We start from the raw sequence: 18,181 nt of genomic DNA on the forward strand, positions 1-18,181 counted from the left end.
TTCGACCCCTTAGAAGGTAAGACAGGATGGAAATTTTTAAGAGAATAGTTTGTTACATTAAAAAATAAGTTAAATCTTTGAACACTGGTATTTCACTTCTCGGTTAGATATGAAGAAATATGTTTTACAGGGTGAAGGTTTCCATGAAATACCACCACAAAAACGCTTAAGGCATGTTTAACAAAACCTTGGACTCCAACTACCAGAATAGCTTTCTCATCAGATGGGCAAAAAGCACAGTGTTTGCTTTTAAGCAAATGAAAATGCATTATCTGGACACATTGAGTAAATAAAGTGACACTGAAATTTCAAACCGAAACAGGCTCTTCATTTCCCTCAATTAATTTGCTGGTGTATAAGAAATTAGGTTCACTGAAATTAATTGAATTTCAGATTTCGCTGTTTAATTACAGAGACCAATAAATAACGATCAAACATCAATTCATAACGGAAACTGCATACAAGAGTTTATCAAACAGGTCAGGTTTATGGTAGTTAGTTGATTAAGCTATAAATTTACAGGATCTTGACTTATTAAATGAGCTAGGCTCCACAGTCTATGGAGGGGCAGATCAGATTAACGCTGACGTTCCCAAAGAAGAGATGCTGTTGCAAAAATATACCATTTCTTCTGAATCATTAAAAGTTACAAACCTCACATCATGCTGAAGTCGAATGTCGTGCCTAAATTCTGGAAAGCATGTAATATTCCATTTGTATGAAATGACAGAGTGAGACAGTAACTATATCACCTAGAGGAGAATGGCAGTACTGAATCCAATAGCAGTAGCCAATGGGCTATACCGGTCGTTGTAGAACAAAAACCGAATGGCAAACTGTGGATCTGTGATGATTTCCATGTGACATTCAATGCGCAATGCATAACAGATACCTAAACAGTTAAGAAACCGGAAGAACTAATGTCTGAATTAGCTGGTGGCATATATTTTGCAAAACTTTATTTGAAGTAGGCCTATTTACAGTTACTTCTAAATGAAAACACACAGGAATTTTTGGGCGTAAATACTCTGTTTGGACCTTACCAAAACTAGTGATTGCCATTTTGGATTGCCAGCGCAAGGTGTTTGCTCCAGCGATACTAAGAACCATTAATTGGAAATGCTCTAAACACCGTTAACTACCTGGGTGATATTATTGTCTCATAAAAAACTCCTGCAGTAGCGTTATGTGACTTGGAGAGTGTATTTAAAATTTTAGAAACAGCCAGTTTGAAAATCAATTGCGAACCATAGAGCTCCCAGAGATATGAAGCAATCGTGTGCTGAACTAGGTCAAATTAATTGCTACAGGAAGTTTTTGCCACATGCAGCATCCACAAGGAAATCGTTTCACTAACTCTTACGAAAGGCACTAAATGGACTTGTAACAATGAAGGTGAACGTCCATTTGAAAGCTTAAAACAAACAAACTTTGCTGAACGTGGAAAGTGTCACCTTATACTAACCAAATAAAATTTTTAACTTTTGCAGCAGTTTGTTCCCAATACGGAGACGGCACAGTCTGAGGTTACACAGAGTACATGATTTTGTAAGGCCAATCACGTTCACGTCCAAAACACTGACAATTCCTCAGAGGAGCTACAATCAAACTGAGAAGTAAAATAATGCGTTCAACTTTGTGGTTAAAAAGTTTCATGAATACATTAACGACCAAAGATTCATTCTACTTACGCACACAAGCCATTGTGGCTATATTTGGAGCTAACGCTTCTGGTGTTTCGCACTGCTTTTATAGAACTATGATTGTGAAATAGTTTTCAGACGCACAGATCAATACACGGAGCTTGTGCTGAAGGATATAGTATTACCCAAAATCGAACATTGCTTTCTCTTCGAGTTTCCTTTAGATAAAAAGTTAATCAATCAACCTGATATTAAATCGTATTGGAAAATGACACTTGCTCTCACTATCAACAGATCGGTCATTCTGATACATTGAGAATCAGGAAAGACATTTGTGGTGATCCCCAAAGTATTATCGTAATTATGTTTAGTCCCTCCTTGGACGATGATTCTCCTTTATTATGTTTACTGGAGACGGAATTTGTGGCTCCGTGTCTGACAAGGATGATGAACTACATGGCTTGACACCTGTTTCAATGTCACTTTCACTCTTTAAGCACGAATCGTCATTATTGTACTCCACATGTACATTGCCCGCACTGTGAAGGGTATACGACATGGCAAATTCCACTGACTCATCTCGCAGAAGCACTAGTGTTTCATCTACTCTTCCTTGTCACTCTATGAAATTCCTTGGAGTCCTTTCTAGCGAAATGTTGTTGCGGGTATAATGTAAACTTTGCTTTGTTTATCGTTGCCATTGCTCTGCTTTATATCAACTTCACTAGCACTGCAGCAGTGTTGTGAGTTACTCCTCGACCAAGCAGTTCAGCTGTACTCCGTAGCTTCATGCTGTCTGCACCACTGGATGCCCCCAGTCTTGCTCCCTGTTGCCATTAGTAGCGAACATTGTGGTCGCGTAGCAGACAGTATTTGGGGCGTCTGATGTAGTAAACATTATTGGTCTTCTGCGACCTATCACTGAAGGGGTTCCTTATTAGTATATCAAAATTTAAATTCCAGACGAGTGACTCAACACCTACGAAATGTCAAAAAACTTAAATAATAAAATATTACAAGTTGGCATTCTTTGTGTTCTTTCCAAAGCAATTTACAATGTAGGTCACGCTACAGTCTTAGAAAAACTGAAATTTTATGGAATTGATGGCTTTACACGCAACTAGTTTCAATTGGCTTTACACACAACCGGTTTCAATCATACTTAACAAACATAATGCAAATGCTGCACTCAATAATGCAGACAACTTTTGAAACGTTGGGAAGAAATCACAAAGGTAGTCTAGTTTGTTCAATTTTGGGTCCACTTCTATTCCTCATTTATGTGTACGACCTTCCACTTCACATTCATCAAGCAGAATTTTTACTTTTTGCAGACGCTACAAATATAATAAATCCCACTAGAGAGAAAGCAACAGAAGAGACGGTAAATGATATTTTCCGATGAAGTGGTTCTCAGGAAATAGATTTTCGATAAATATTCAAAAAAAAAAAAAAACACACTTTATTCAGTTATGGGCAACAGACAGTCATACCAACAAGTGATGTAGCACATGAACCGGAGTCAGTAAATAGTATAGAATGTTCTACATTTTCGGGTATACGAAATAGTGGAAATTTTTATTAGAGGAAGCGTGTTACTGAGCTTCTCAAACAGTTGAGCTAATTTTGGGCTTAACAGCTTGGAAACAGACAAATCATTACTCTGGCTTATATTCATATATCCACTCAATAAATTTTTGTGGAATAATTTTCCGAGGTAGCTCAAAATTTGAAAGAAAGTTTTGATCGCAAAAAAGGGAACAGTAAGAATACTATGTAGTGTTCACCCGCAATCTACATGTAAGTAGCTCTCCAAGGAGTTGAGCATTTAATTGCAACCGTCACAACACATGTATTTGTTAACTAAATCCGTAATAAAAAAAATCCATCAAAATTTCAGAAAAATTGTGATAGTCACACCTACATCTCTAGTGGAGAAAATAACCTTTATTGCGCCTTATTAAAACTCTCAGTGGCACAGAGAGGAGCTCAATATGCAGCATCAAAAATGTTTTACATTTATCCAACACCTGACATGTAGCAAATCACGTTTAAATCTAATCTAAAGGCATTTCTCTCGGACAACTCCTTGTCTATGGACGAATTTTGAATTAAAAATTGGTAGCCTTTAAAATAAAGCCTATATTTAAAATGTAATTGCACGAGAAGAACTACAAAATGTCTTCATCAAAGTTAACATTAGTCACTGACTCGTTTCACATGATTTCGATAAAAGTTCAAACGGGATATGGAGCATGTAACGAACTAGCTAACTACCTTTTCTTAATGTCTTTGTGTGTCCCTTTCCCAGTACTTTAGATGGAATGTTACATAGCATCAGCAGTGATTGCAGTTATTTTCAGACCAGCTCGAAAAAGTATCGGGCGAGATTTGCTATCGTCTAGATACTTGTGCAGCCGGTGGAGACCACACTGAAAGTATATAAAAACTTTTAATCGTAAACTTAATCTCAAAAAGTAATCAAACTTGAATGTGCATAAATGCAAAACAAACATCCTTGAGAAATCCAGTGGTTATTTTTTATAATAATAGCTTTGTAGTCTTGAACGTAAGTTAAACTAAGTTCACCCCAAGTTTTCTTTTTTTTTATTATTATTATTAGAAGAATCACGTCTTATAAAACACAACCATTTTAATGAGCTGATCAACGGTGACGGAACAGTATCATCTGAAGAAGACTATCTCAAATTCAGTGATTCCATGCAACATTTGAGAACATAATAGCACGGATGTTGTGGTTGCACTTACTTTTGGGTTGTAGATTGCAGTGAGAAGGAGTATTTGCTGACTATTACAACGTCATCAGCGAGGGCTCTGATGTCACCAACGTGGCTCTTTTTCAGGGCTGGCAGCATTTTGGGGCCGACGTTTTCGGCACCGAAGCGCAGCAGTGTTTCGACCATGCGTCTGTGGTCGTAGCTTTCTGAAGTTGCCACACTGCCCAACAGCAGTGCGAGCACAGCGACGTAAGCAGGCGACTTCATTCTCTAGTAGCTTACAACCTGCAAACATGTAAGTTGCTCTGTAGGTCTGATTAATTTTCGGTCTTTTCAATCCTTGATACGCGATACTCAGTGTATCAGAAGACAAACACTCTCGGAGGTGATTACAAATCAAGCAAAACGCTCATGTATTCTTCTCTGAACTGCAATTAATTTCAGACAGAGAGATTTTTCGTTAACCTGTGTGTACGAACGTATAAACGTAGTCATACCACGTGTCACATCAAACTTACTTACTTACACGAACAGGTTAGCTGAAGGCATTACAAATACAAGGTAACTGAAACCGGTTCTCGTTCCAAAAACCGTCGATGTTGTGTGCGGCGTGATTAAAGGGCCTTTGCATGCGACTTACCATGAGAGAGAGACAGACACCTGTACGAATATCGAAACTGCTGTACATTTGGTTTGGCATAAATATTTTGCCAAGACCTGTTTTCGATAGGTCCAGCAAATTCTTCTGAAGCCCAAACATGAGCTCGTGACGAGAGGTGCAAGGAAACATTCGTTAAATTCGACCGAGAAAATGGAAATTCGGTACACAACATCTTAACACAAGATGAAAATTTGATGTAGTCTTACGGGCGGGTAACCAAGCAGCAAACAACGGTTTCGCTGTTCAAAGTTGAACCGAGGCAAAAAAAACCAAGAACATGATCTGTTGTTTCTTTAATAACAGTAGACTTCTTGAGACCATTGCTTTGGAGGATCGCGTAGCAGTAAGGTATTGCCACAAGTCTTTGGTGAAATTGTGAAAAACAATACCTTATCATCCAACACCGTGAAATCTGAGCTCTCAGTTAGAACGTCAAACAATTGGTTTTTTAACGGAGAAAGCACAGCATTAATGTCTCATTGCCCATATTCACCTCACATTATGACTAGCCACTTCCTTTTTTTCCCGCACATCAAATAAGAATTGCATGAACAGTGATGAGAATAAGTTGTGACCTCCTTTATCGACAGTCCTATCAACATTAGATTGGGTGAAACGTTACCAGATTGCATGCAGTATTGGATTTCATTTACAGGCGAATATTTTGAGAAACAATAAAATTACTCGCACAAAAAATGATTTCTTTCCATATTTTTACACAGACTTAAAATGATGTACTCGTATTATGCTACGTTAAACGATTACCAGCCGAAACGGACTTTTTATCGAAAAATGTCAGTTTTTGGTATCTTTCGACTGAGAGTATTACAAGTGTCGGAAATCTTGAATTTCATAATTATCTGTTGGATAGATTGTCCGCAATTATCTATTTATCGATGTTTTAGGGGCAGCTCAAACAGTAGGTACACAGCTAAAATTAGAAACTAAGTGTCCACTCAACAAAAACGCACCCTAAATGCCATTGTTAAATACAGAATGTTGAAAGATACTTCTCATTTTAGACCTTTCAATTGTTGAACGACAATCTTAACAGTTTGATACTAGGAAAATTGAATGTATATAGTCTTTTTAATCAATTTTAGAGGCTGTCATTTCACGATGCTGCGGAATTCTGAAGAATTATAAGCATAAAACTCTTGACACCATGATTTTTTATGGTTTTGTCAATGCAATTCATGAGTGAAATTGACGCGTTTCTCATAAATATTTCGGTTTTTGAAAGTGACAATAATTAGGAACTTTTTCAACTTAGGTGGAAGCAGACAACTCCCCCTACAAAAATTATCTCCTCTATCACAAATTAGTAGGTAGGTAAGAGTTCTGTTGCTCAAATAATTTCATTAAAGTATCTGGTTCATTTGTTGAATCCTTACGAACTACGTTTGAATGGGTTGTTTTCCAGAATTAGATGTTTCAAATCAGAATATACCAACTACTTTTCTTCTTCAAGTGCTTGGAACCATCCGGAAAATGTAATTGATTTTTGTCGTAGAGGCATTAGAGACACTACTTCTTTGAATAAAGTTCCCAGCGACGAAACAAAAGGAAAATGGTATTACATATTGTAGCCATCTTCCTGTTTCCACAGGGATTCCTTGCCTTTCTTTCCCTGAACAAGCAAGCTTCTTTACAGTAGTGATAGAGGCACTAATCATGTTCCTCTTGAGCCATATTATTATAAAGGTGACAAACACTCTATTTGTTTTTGAACCGTATCAAAAGCTTAATTTTGCTAGATTTACGATAATGCATAATACATCTCTCTACCCTCTGTCGACACCACTAACCTTCCTCTCCCCAATTCCCGCCCACCCCCACGCGGCGTTATAAAACGATGGATGAACGTAGCCTGAGTATTTTGCGTTCCATTCTAGGAGGAGCTAGTTTTTCACACCTACTGTTGATGAAGAAATTTCTCCCAAAGCTATGTGTTGTACTGTGATATTACCATTTCGTAAGTACATGCAGTGGTATGACACCTGATGTTCAAGTTTTATTGCACGAACAATGAAAGTTTGTAAGTGATAACCTCTTCTTTCTGTCTTTCATTACTTTGCGAGGAGGTGGGGGGGAAGTATCAGCGAAGAAAAGTTTCGAAATGTTTGAAATTATTTTTAAAGAGTTTTAAAATTGCTATCTGCAACATTTCTCAAATACTGGATGAATATAATACTAGTAATTTGCGCGCCGTGAGATGTGATGCCTCAAGCCATACAGTATTTAAATTTAATTCTTGACTTAATGTGTCAACTATTAACATAGGGTTACACCTCTTAATCAGTAGGTTATAGAAGCATTTAAAATTTTTGGATTCGGTCAGTAACTGTGTGAAATACTGAAAATCAAATTTTTGTGTCCCTGGAAGCCGTTAAGTTACAACTTGGTGTGGGTGACTGAATGGCCGTTTTAGCGGGAAAGCAATAGAGACCTTGAAAAAAAATCCTGACTGTGTGAGAACAGTTTCTTAGCAATGCTCTAATATGAGGGAATGTATTTTGCCCAAAGGTTGTTGCCTTGGTGAAGTTCCTGTATTTTGGGTTATGTATATCTGTACAGACGGCACAGTCACCAGAATGTAGTATATCATTTACTGAGTATTTTTAAATTCAAAATCATCGTCATTGTGCTAGAGATATATTACCATTGTACTAAATTCCATCGAACAATTTAGCTATACAAATTTTGTAACATATATTCTTGATATTAAACAATCAGCACATACCCATGGACAGTTTTAAAAATTTCATCGGTGGCGATATTTTCGTAAAAGTTTCATTAATTTACAAGGCCTTAGAAAAGTGACGGATCTAGATGCAAAAACTTTCCGTTACGTCCGAAACTATACGTGACGAGTCAGGTTCAGGTGTATGTTAATTTTTTAGGGAGTATATTTGAGGGAGCGGCATTCAGATTCCCTTCCAGACTTCCAGACTTCCATATTTAGATTTCGATTGTTTTCACAGTCCAGTTGAAACGAACTTCGGAATAGTTCTTCTGAATAGGTCACATTCTATTATCTTCCCCATCATTGTTTAACGGAGACAGTCGTCTGTGTCTGAAGATCTCGCGTCCTTTCTCGCCGCAAAATATTTGTCATTACGTTTCAGGATAATGAAATGAAACTACTGACTGGCTGGAAACGAACAAGACACATAACTGAAATCAGAAACTCAACGGTAACCAATCGTGATCACGTACAGGTTAAAACACAATAGAAACAAATGTATGAAATAAAATAAAATGAAAAAATTGAAGTGTCTACAGCTCGAAGTTCCGGAACTACGGAACAACGAAGCAATAACAAGAATTGTACATGTGTATACTCGTATATCACATTTAACAGCCAGCACATCGTAAAATACTGAACCCTAGCGTATCTAAATTATAAAAGCTGTGGTACGGTATGGACATTTTCACTGCTGCATTAAGACCTCAGAAACTACTGATTAATTCAGCTGCTTTGCATGAGAAAAGACTCACATCGATTTTAGAAACGGGAAGTTATAGTTCGAGCAGATATTCAGCCTGCTCTCCACTAGACAATCAAGGGGAAAACAGAACACAGATAAACCGTAACAGGGATATTAGTCTTACCTTAAACTCAATCGAAGGAGGATTGCCGAAAACGAACACAGCGCCTGACAAATATATATCCCTTGTCTCGCTATAAGAATCAGGTTTTCTCGGAACACTTATCTCCTGCACGTGATTGTGAAGTTCCATTCATAACGCGCTGTCAAGTGAGATTCTAAAAGATTTGACAAGTGTGATGATCCCTTCCAGTTAGGAACTGTATAATTGGTTCGTTTTACAGCTAGGACGTACTATTGGTATTACCGCTATGACATACAAAAAATTCCTGCATTCGTTTGTGTCTCCCACACAACCACGAAGAAGCCAGAAACCTTGTGTTAAGGGATAAAAGAGCAGAATATTACTAAAAAGGAAAAAGGAAAGGAACTCGACCTGAGAAGTGAAAAATATAATACCTCACAATGCCGCATTCTACACCTTCGTGCCAAAAGACAGAACGATAATGTGGATTTGTACAATTTTTCTGAAATGTTGCGTTTACGATCCAGTCTCTTTTGATTCTCTTTTCTCCTTTCTGGATATAGATTGCCTGACAAAAAAAAAATGTAGCTGACGGAAGTCAGGGTCGAATGTTAGTATAACTTCGTGCATGCTACATCATTGGCATGTATGTAAATGTAGCGCCTTTGTAATGTAAATGTTGCCGGCCGATGTGGCCGAGCGGTTCTATGCGCTTCAGTCCGGAACCGCGCTGCTGCTACGGTCGCAGGTTCGAATCCTGCCTCGGGCATGGATGTGTGTGATGTCCTTAGTTAGGTTTAAGTAGTTCTAAGTCTAGGGGACTGATGACCTCAGATGTTAAGTCCCATAGTGCTTAGATCCATTTGAACCATTTGATTTTTTAATGTAAATGTTGCAGTTATCTGTTAAAGACTGAACGGCTGCCAGAGGCATTAGTGTTGTTCGTGTTCAGCGTTGCTAATAGCTGCAGTAGGGCATGAAAGGGTCGTTTACAGCGTCACATGTTGAGTGATCACTCTGAAAGACACGTAGCACAGCACCTGACAATATTTGAACGGTGTCTCATTTTGGATCATTCAATCGGCTGGTCTAATCCAGCAAGACCCAGATACATGGTTCATATACGACAGTTCCGGATGTTGGAGTGTTTGAGACTTGAGGGCAGACATACTTGTGGTCGTGTTTCCGGTCGACCGCATATGGCCTCCAAATGGTAGGATTACCATTCTGTGCAGCAAGCACAGTGCTGTTTCATGTGTTGATTGTATCGCACTTGTAATATCAATCCCTATCTATTGTATAACTATGTGTATGTTGTCCAATTATGTAAGTGGAATATATATTTGGCACTGTGTCAGTCGTTGTGACTGAGCTGAAGGTTATAATACTCTTGAAGAATCAAGTTTGCCAAGATTGCTAATAATTCTTTTTATTGCTATTGCCGGTTTCGAGAGATCTACGCTGTCATCATCGTTTTGTAACATGATTAGATGTCCATGGAGGTATGTTCCACTTTTTTCATTTAAATGTAAGCCACTTTGTTTATTGAATATGGATTTAGCTTCATTTATTTATGAAACACCTTTAGTGGCTTGCAATGCATGTTTGTATACATTATGTAGTTGTTATAAATACCTCGTTACGTTACATTTTCTCTTACTTTCCAGACTAGTAACAACTTTCGTAGCTCAAATTTCGTGAGTTTAAATTATCGTTTGGTGTTACTTATGATTCCCAATGTTGCTAGTCCATGTGTGTGGTCCTGGAGATGTGTTCATTCGGTCCCCACCCTCCAGCTGGCCGATTTCCAGCGTTAATCTCCATGATCATGCACGTGGGCTAGCAAAATTGGAAATTGTAAGTCACACCGAACGCTAACTTAACCCCTGAAACTTGTGGTACAAAAGTTGCTTCTAATCTGAATAACAAGATAAAAAAAACCACGACAAAGTAACATAGCAACATATTTGTAACCACTACATTATATACAGCGTTAGGCGTGTGGCAAGAAACAAACTGCCTTTCTTTTCATTGCAAAGACGGGACATACGTCCGTGAATTTTGAAGTAACTGAGGAACGACGGTAAACGAAAAGACAATGACGATTATTAGATGTACACGCTCTTTACAATACTGAAAGTCACATAGTTATGATGCATCAATTTGTAATAAAAAGTAGCAGGATACATCGGAATCTCACATGTGCAGTATTTTATTCGTGTCATGCTGATGATCTCAGCCACATTTTATTACAATTTGACGCAACATCACAATGTGACTTTCAACGTTGCAAAAACATGTACATCTAATAACGTTACAAGATACGATGCCGATATGTCGAAACTGGTAATAGTAATAAAAAAGAATTACTAGTGATCTTGCAAACTTGATTCTTCAAGAATAATATATGTCAGTGGAATTCTCCCTTGGTAAGCACTTTCAGCCAGGTCTGCTTTGAAGAGGAATAGGTATCTTTCCAGCTAGTCACTAGTAGAAATTACACGAAACTGTTACATAAATATAAATAAAGGATTGTCAGGGTTGGCTAGTACTATCCCAACAAAATGTTGGAACTACATAGACATGTACCCCGGCACATGTGCCTCTGCCCTCCGAGAACACACCTTCTGTGTGTTCCAGCACCATTCGTGACACTGGCAGTAGATGGACTAGGCAATTACATCCCGATTTGGAGGATGCCTTAAACACCGCAACACAATTCCTGTGTTTGGTGCGAAGCCTTGTCCGGGAAGTATGGACTGCTTGCGTATGGCGTCGCATTATGTCCAGTGATGAATCGCGGTCTTATGATACCCCGTACGACCACCGTGGACGAGTGTGGTGGCAACCTCGGGAGATATAGCAATCATTCAATGTTACTTCCGAGTTACCCCTGTTGTGAGGAGCCAACGGGTATGACTTCAGATGACAACAGGCACTGACTGAGCGAATTCTACGTATCAACTGTGAGTCACGGTCATCCTGCATTCTCATACGTTTCCTTTCTTCCGACAAAATGGTGGTGCCACTTTTCAACAGGACAATACTCTGTGAAAAATGTTACGTACCAATACGAACTGTGTGATGCACATCCCTGGCCACCAAGGTGATCCTTAGTGAGAATGGAGTTCATCCGCTTTTGGTCTCGGCTTTCTCAGCTTCCAGTGATTTAAACATTCTAGCTGTGGACTCTCGGATCGTGTCGGCGGGGATAAAGGTCAGCGTGTGATGCTGTGCCTTTACCTGAAAGCTGCATTCTGTGCAGGCAGTCAGGACGAAGAGGCATTCACTTGAGCAAGAAAGTGAAAGATAGCGTGTAAGTGGCCGCGCAGAGAGGCCACGCGGTTAGAGGCTCCATGTCACTTACTGCGCGGCCCCTCCCGTCGGAGGTTCGGATCCTCCCTCAGGTATGGGAGTGTGTGTTGTTCTTAGCACAGGTTAGTTTAAGTTAGTTTAAAAAGTGTGTAGGTCTAAGAATCGATGACCTCTGCAGTTTTGTCCCTTAAGAACTCATTCACATTTGAACATTTTAGCTTGGAATTTTCTACCATTTCTTGCTGCTTTCCAGCCTCTTTATGGTAATTTATTCTCTGGAAGTTAGATGCTAAATTTGGCAATTTGTATACGTAGAGATACGAACACTGTTACTGAAATATTTATTTGGAGGTAGTGTTCACGACTTCCGTCCCCCATCAACCCTTGCCCCCTCCCAACTAAGATCTGTGCCTGCAGGAATCAATCACCGTTGTTCTCGCGGAGAATGGCAAAATTGCGAGTCGTGCATGAACTTACCGTATTGCAGTGGTCGAATATGTGTTAGATGCTACTGTAGAGACCTAAATCTGGCCGTTGGCATTGTTGTGAGACCATTGACGATTTTCAGCGACACTGAATTCAGTATGCTATATCGACTCACAGGTATTCCAGCTGGGAAGAAGATCTTCCGTTACGTCAACGATGTCCCGCTCTAAGAATACAGGGTGAGGCAGCGAAGGCAGGCTACCCCAGATATAAACGGAATGAATAAATACTAGAAGTATTCCAAAACTAGGTCAGGTAATCAGTAATTAATTGATGGTAGTCCTGAATGAATTTCCTCACATGTAACTCTGTCTAGCGACTCTTTGGGTAAGTACTGCAGTTTTGGTTTGATACAGTAGTCGTTTACCAATCGGTGAGGGCAGATGACAACGGCAGAGACATTCGTAGATCCCGCCAGTTGTGAAGAGGGGGTGTGATTAGATTTTTGCTAGCAAAAGAATCATCAGCTGCTGAAACCTGTCGCGAGTTATTCCAAGTGTATGGACCTGAAATAATGTGCAAAAAACAAGTCGAAAATAGTGACGAGAATTTAAAAATGGCCGCACAAATGTTCATGATGAACAGTGGGGTGGGGAGGCCCTGTGTTCGAACCAAAAACATCGTTGATCAAGTGAACCAAAAACTTCGAAGTGATCAGCAATTGACGGTTAATGGTACGGTTGATGAATTCCAAATGTTGCTCCAGCCTCAATTTACAGGACTGTCACTGCACATCACTGGATATCACAAATTTTGTGCGAGGTGGGTTCCAAAAATGCTCCCTGATCAGTACAAAGAGCAAAGAATGTGTAGCGCATGACTTTTTGGAGTGGTATAGACGAGAGGGAGATGATTCGTTTTCACGCATTGTTATAGGCTACGAGGGACGGATATCGTATACTAACGCAGTATCGAAACAATAGTCAATGTGGTGGCGCCATTCAACTTCACCCAACCCGAAACAGTTTCAGGAATCTCCGTAGGCGAATAGAAAAATGTTGGCTACCCTGTTTTGCTTAGAAAATGGCGTCCTTTTGATTGATTTCATGGACAATGGATCAATAGCTACAGCTGACGTATACTGTGAAACACTGACCAAACTGAGACGTACGATCCGAAATCGGCGCCGCGGGAAACTGTTTTCTGGCATAATCCTACTTCACGACAACGCATGCCCTCACACAGCAGTCAAAACCAAGAAGAAGATTCAAGATTTTCTTTGGAAAAGTTTTGAGCACCTTTTGTACAGTCCCAACCTCGCATCAAGCGACTACTTCCTCCTCTTGCATTTGAAAAAGTGGCTGGGTAAACAGGTATTTCAAAACGATGATGAACTCAAGAGTGGCGATATCAACTGGTTTAACTCCCAGGTCACAGACTTCTGTGCAAACGGGTTAAAGAAGATATATATATGTGAGCAGCGACTATGCGGAAAAGTATTGTAGATATGTAGTAAAATATTATTGCCAATTAAAACCTTTTCTTATGGGCTTATTTTTTATGACCAAATGGACCGAAGTTTTGGAATACGCCTCGTATATCGAGGTGCTGTTTTCGTCAAGTTATAAGGCACAATATGGCTAATCTCCTGAAATTTACAGTAATTTTTATTGTCCATAGTAGTGGAACTTTGCCACCAACTTTGTTTGCTTTTTTCCCTAATAGAACTGCGTATATACTTTTGCTGTAGCATTTGAAAGAAAGTTCTAAGGCAAATTCAGTAACATAATACGTATGAGACTTGACAAAGAATATAAAGAAAACAGTCCAGCAAACGACGACCCCGCCCTCAGCAAAAGTATGCCCTATTACACCAAATATAGTCGAACAGGTAAGGATCTTGCTTTTACCTGTGTGCTTGAAGCCCATCTGTGTTTGTTGTTGCAGCAATCATATAACTTGCTCGCTAAGTTTTGAGATTTTCACAACTTATACCACAGTCCAAAAATTGTTATCGGTTATGGCAGAAGTTGCAAATTTACTGGAACTGGTGTGGTTGTATCCTAAGGAGTATCTAACTCGTTCCAAGCACTCGCGATCTGTCTGTGCAGATGTTATAAAAAAGTTCTAGAAACTGGAAACTGGAGAATGAAATACACCGAGGAAATAGAAGAGCAACTGATGAACGAAATGAAACTAACATTTTAGCAGCAGTAACATAAAATACAAATGTCACTAAGAGACACCTCGGAAGTAAGAGAGGAATCAACCAAACGAGTGTTCTGGCAACACTAATTCCCATCGCACTTCATCATCTTCACATTTCTTTTCATCTGCAGCTCCATGGCAATGACTTCCAAAGTTAGTTACAGTTCTCCAATTTTATCTACTAAAAGTGCAAAGTAAAGTGTAATATCTATACAAAATTTTGTTTAAGGAAGAAGCATGTTTACACACCGCGGGCTGCTCGACTTTTGCAAAATGACGCTCTCGGTCTGTCAACATTTGGTGCGTGTTTTTCAAGACCCACGTCATTGGTCCCCGTTTTATTGATGGCAATCTAAATACACTCCTGGAAATGGAAAAAAGAACACATTGACACCGGTGTGTCAGACCCACCATACTTGCTCCGGACACTGCGAGAGGGCTGCACAAGCAATGATCACACGCACGGCACAGCGGACACACCAGGAACCGCGGTTTTGGCCGTCGAATGGCGCTAGCTGCGCAGCATTTGTGCACCGCCGCCGTCAGTGTCAGCCAGTTTGCCGTGGCATACGGAGCTCCATCGCAGTCTTTAACACTGGTAGCATGCCGCGACAGCGTGGACGTGAACCGTATGTGCAGTTGACGGACTTTGAGCGAGGGCGTATAGTGGGCATGCGGGAGGCCGGGTGGACGTACCGCCGAATTGCTCAACACGTGGGGCGTGAGGTCTCCACAGTACATCGATGTTGTTGCCAGTGGTCGGCGGAAGGTGCACGTGCCCGTCGACCTGGGACCGGACCGCAGCGACGCACGGATGCACGCCAAGACCGTAGGATCCTACGCAGTGCCGTAGGGGACCGCACCGCCACTTCCCAGCAAATTAGGGACACTGTTGCTCCTGGGGTATCGGCGAGGACCATTCGCAACCGCCTCCATGAAGCTGGGCTACGGTCCCGCACACCGTTAGGCCGTCTTCCGCTCACGCCCCAACATCGTGCAGCCCGCCTCCAGTGGTGTCGTGACAGGCGTGAATGGAGGGACGAATGGAGACGTGTCGTCTTCAGCGATGAGAGTCGCATCTGCCTTGGTGCCAATGATGGTCGTATGCGTGTTTGGCGCCGTGCAGGTGAGCGCCACAATCAGGACTGCATACGATCGAGGCACACGGGGCCAACACCCGGCATCATGGTGTGGGGAGCGATCTCCTACACTGGCCGTCCACCACTGTTCATCGTCGAGGGGACACTGAATAGTGCACGGTACATCCAAACCGTCATCGAACCCATCGTTCTACCATTCCTAGACCGGCAAGGGAACTTGCTGTTCCAACAGGACAATGCACGTCCGCATGTATCCCGTGCCACCCAACGTGCTCTAGAAGGTGTAAGTCAACTACCCTGGCCAGCAAGATCTCCGGATCTGTCCCCCATTGAGCATGTTTGGGACTGGATGAAGCGTCGTCTCACGCGGTCTGCACGTCCAGCACGAACGCTGGTCCAACTGAGGCGCCAGGTGGAAATGGCATGGCAAGCCGTTCCACAGGACTACATCCAGCATCTCTACGATCGTCTCCATGGGAGAATAGCAGCCTGCATTGCTGCGAAAGGTGGATGTACACTGTACTAGTGCCGACATTGTGCATGCTCTGTTGCCTGTGTCTATGTGCCTGTGGTTCTGTCAGTGTGATCATGTGATGTATATGACCCCAGGAATGTGTCAATAAAGTTTCCCCTTCCTGGGACAATGAATTCACGGTGTTCTTATTTCAATTTCCAGGAGTGTACATTTAGGTATCGCGAGTTCCTAAGATATGACGTCGCCATAGTTATTGGAAGACATCCCATTTTACATAAGGCACTCAGTGTGGTACCAACTTGAGGGATGTCCTCCCATATCTAGTGACAGATCCTCTGAGCCGTGCGCGGATCGTATTCATGCCGTTTATTGCTTGGCATCTTGTCATTGCGATTATGACATCTCGTTTCTTATTCGATTTACTGGCGTCACTAAGTTGCTGGCTTGCCTGCCCATGAGTGGCAGTAGCAGCGCTTATCGATACATGTACTATGGTACTGTCTTTGGAGCGACCGGAAGTATTTCCGTGTCGCTTTTTGTGGAGGGGGCAGTTGTGAACGGACATCAGGTCAGTTGGGGGCGCAGCAGCGAGCAGGTCTGTGCAGCGCGAGGACAAGCCGGGGCCACTGGCGGTGTGCTGCCAATGCCGGACCGAGGAGGGGTAGCTTCAAGAGCGACGACTTCATTGCACACCGTACCCTGCATGTTTAAGTTGAGTGAAGAATTAACTGCTTATGCAACCTCGACTCTTCTGATTTCTCGCCTTTGGTCGGCGGGTTGTTGCTCACAGGGCCACTCAGCCTGGCAGCAGCGAGTGACGTGTTTTGGGGTGTTGAAATTATTGCAGCCGTCTTTCTCTATTTGTTATTCAACATTGAATTTAGTATAATTGTTATTAGTGAAGTGCAGCCAGCGGTATTTTCTGCCTTGTAGCCGCTAACGCCCCAGTTACCTGCCCTGGAGGTTAGCGTACTTTTCTGGCAATGTACCTTTCCTCATCGTATTGATGCTGTCCGACACAGCATGTAGTTCGACAGCCTCTTGTATCGTATTGTGCATATTTTTTGGGGTCAACCTTGATTCTAGTGTTCCCTTCGGCCTTGGGTGTTTTCTGAAGACGTAGTGCTGTCTGTCTCTTTGCCCTTGCCTGAAAATCGTCCATCGTTGTACCGGTGATAGGACGTTAGGCGGATTAGTCAGACGGTCGGTCGGCGCTTGAGCTGCCCCTAGTTTGAGTTGCCATCCTGTTACGTGAGTACAACTCTTGGCTGTCAGTCTCACTTTACCTTATGTTTGAGTTACCTTCCCAGGCCGACCCTTGGAACACTTGCTGAGAACCGCTTGTCCTGATTCCTTAGATTGTGATGTTTGTTGTTAGGTTATTTGTAATTTTCTAATTATTGTTGTGGCCTTCGGTCGGTCGGTGTGGCCGAGTGGTTCTAGGCACTACAGTCTGGAACCGCGCGACCGCTACGGTCGCAGGTTCGAATCTTGCCTCGGGCATGGATGTGTGTGATGTCCTTAGGTTAGGTTTAAGTAGTTCTAAGTTCTAGGGGACTGATGACCTCAGAAGTTAAGTCCCATAGTGTTCAGAGCCATTTGAACCATTTTTTTGTTGTGGCCTTCAGCCAATCAATAATTTCACTTCTTTGGCGATAAGGCCTTCAACCATGTTAAACTAAGTTTTTCTTAAGCAAACTTGTTTTAAAAGCGAGGGATTTTTTAAAGTGCTAATTGGAATTGTTTTCTGGACTTCTAATTCAGGCCTTCAGCTGTTTGTGATTTGAAGTTGTGTGTTGCCTTAAACCGAGCAGTTACTTCACCTCTTTCATAATAAGGTCTTCAGCCATGTTACAATAAGTTTTTTTAAGGCAAACGTGTTTTAAAAGCAAAGTATTTGTTGAAATGTGTTCTATTTGGAACTGTTCTTCTGACTTCTAATTCAGGCCTTCAGCCGTTTGTTGTTTGAGATTATTGTTGGTGGCCTTAGGCCCTAAAATTGTGGAATTTTTTCTGTGATTAGGGCTTTAGAACCATGG

Source organism: Schistocerca piceifrons, chromosome 2 (genome assembly GCF_021461385.2).
Source record: "Schistocerca piceifrons isolate TAMUIC-IGC-003096 chromosome 2, iqSchPice1.1, whole genome shotgun sequence".
Lineage (NCBI taxonomy): Eukaryota > Metazoa > Arthropoda > Insecta > Orthoptera > Acrididae > Schistocerca > Schistocerca piceifrons.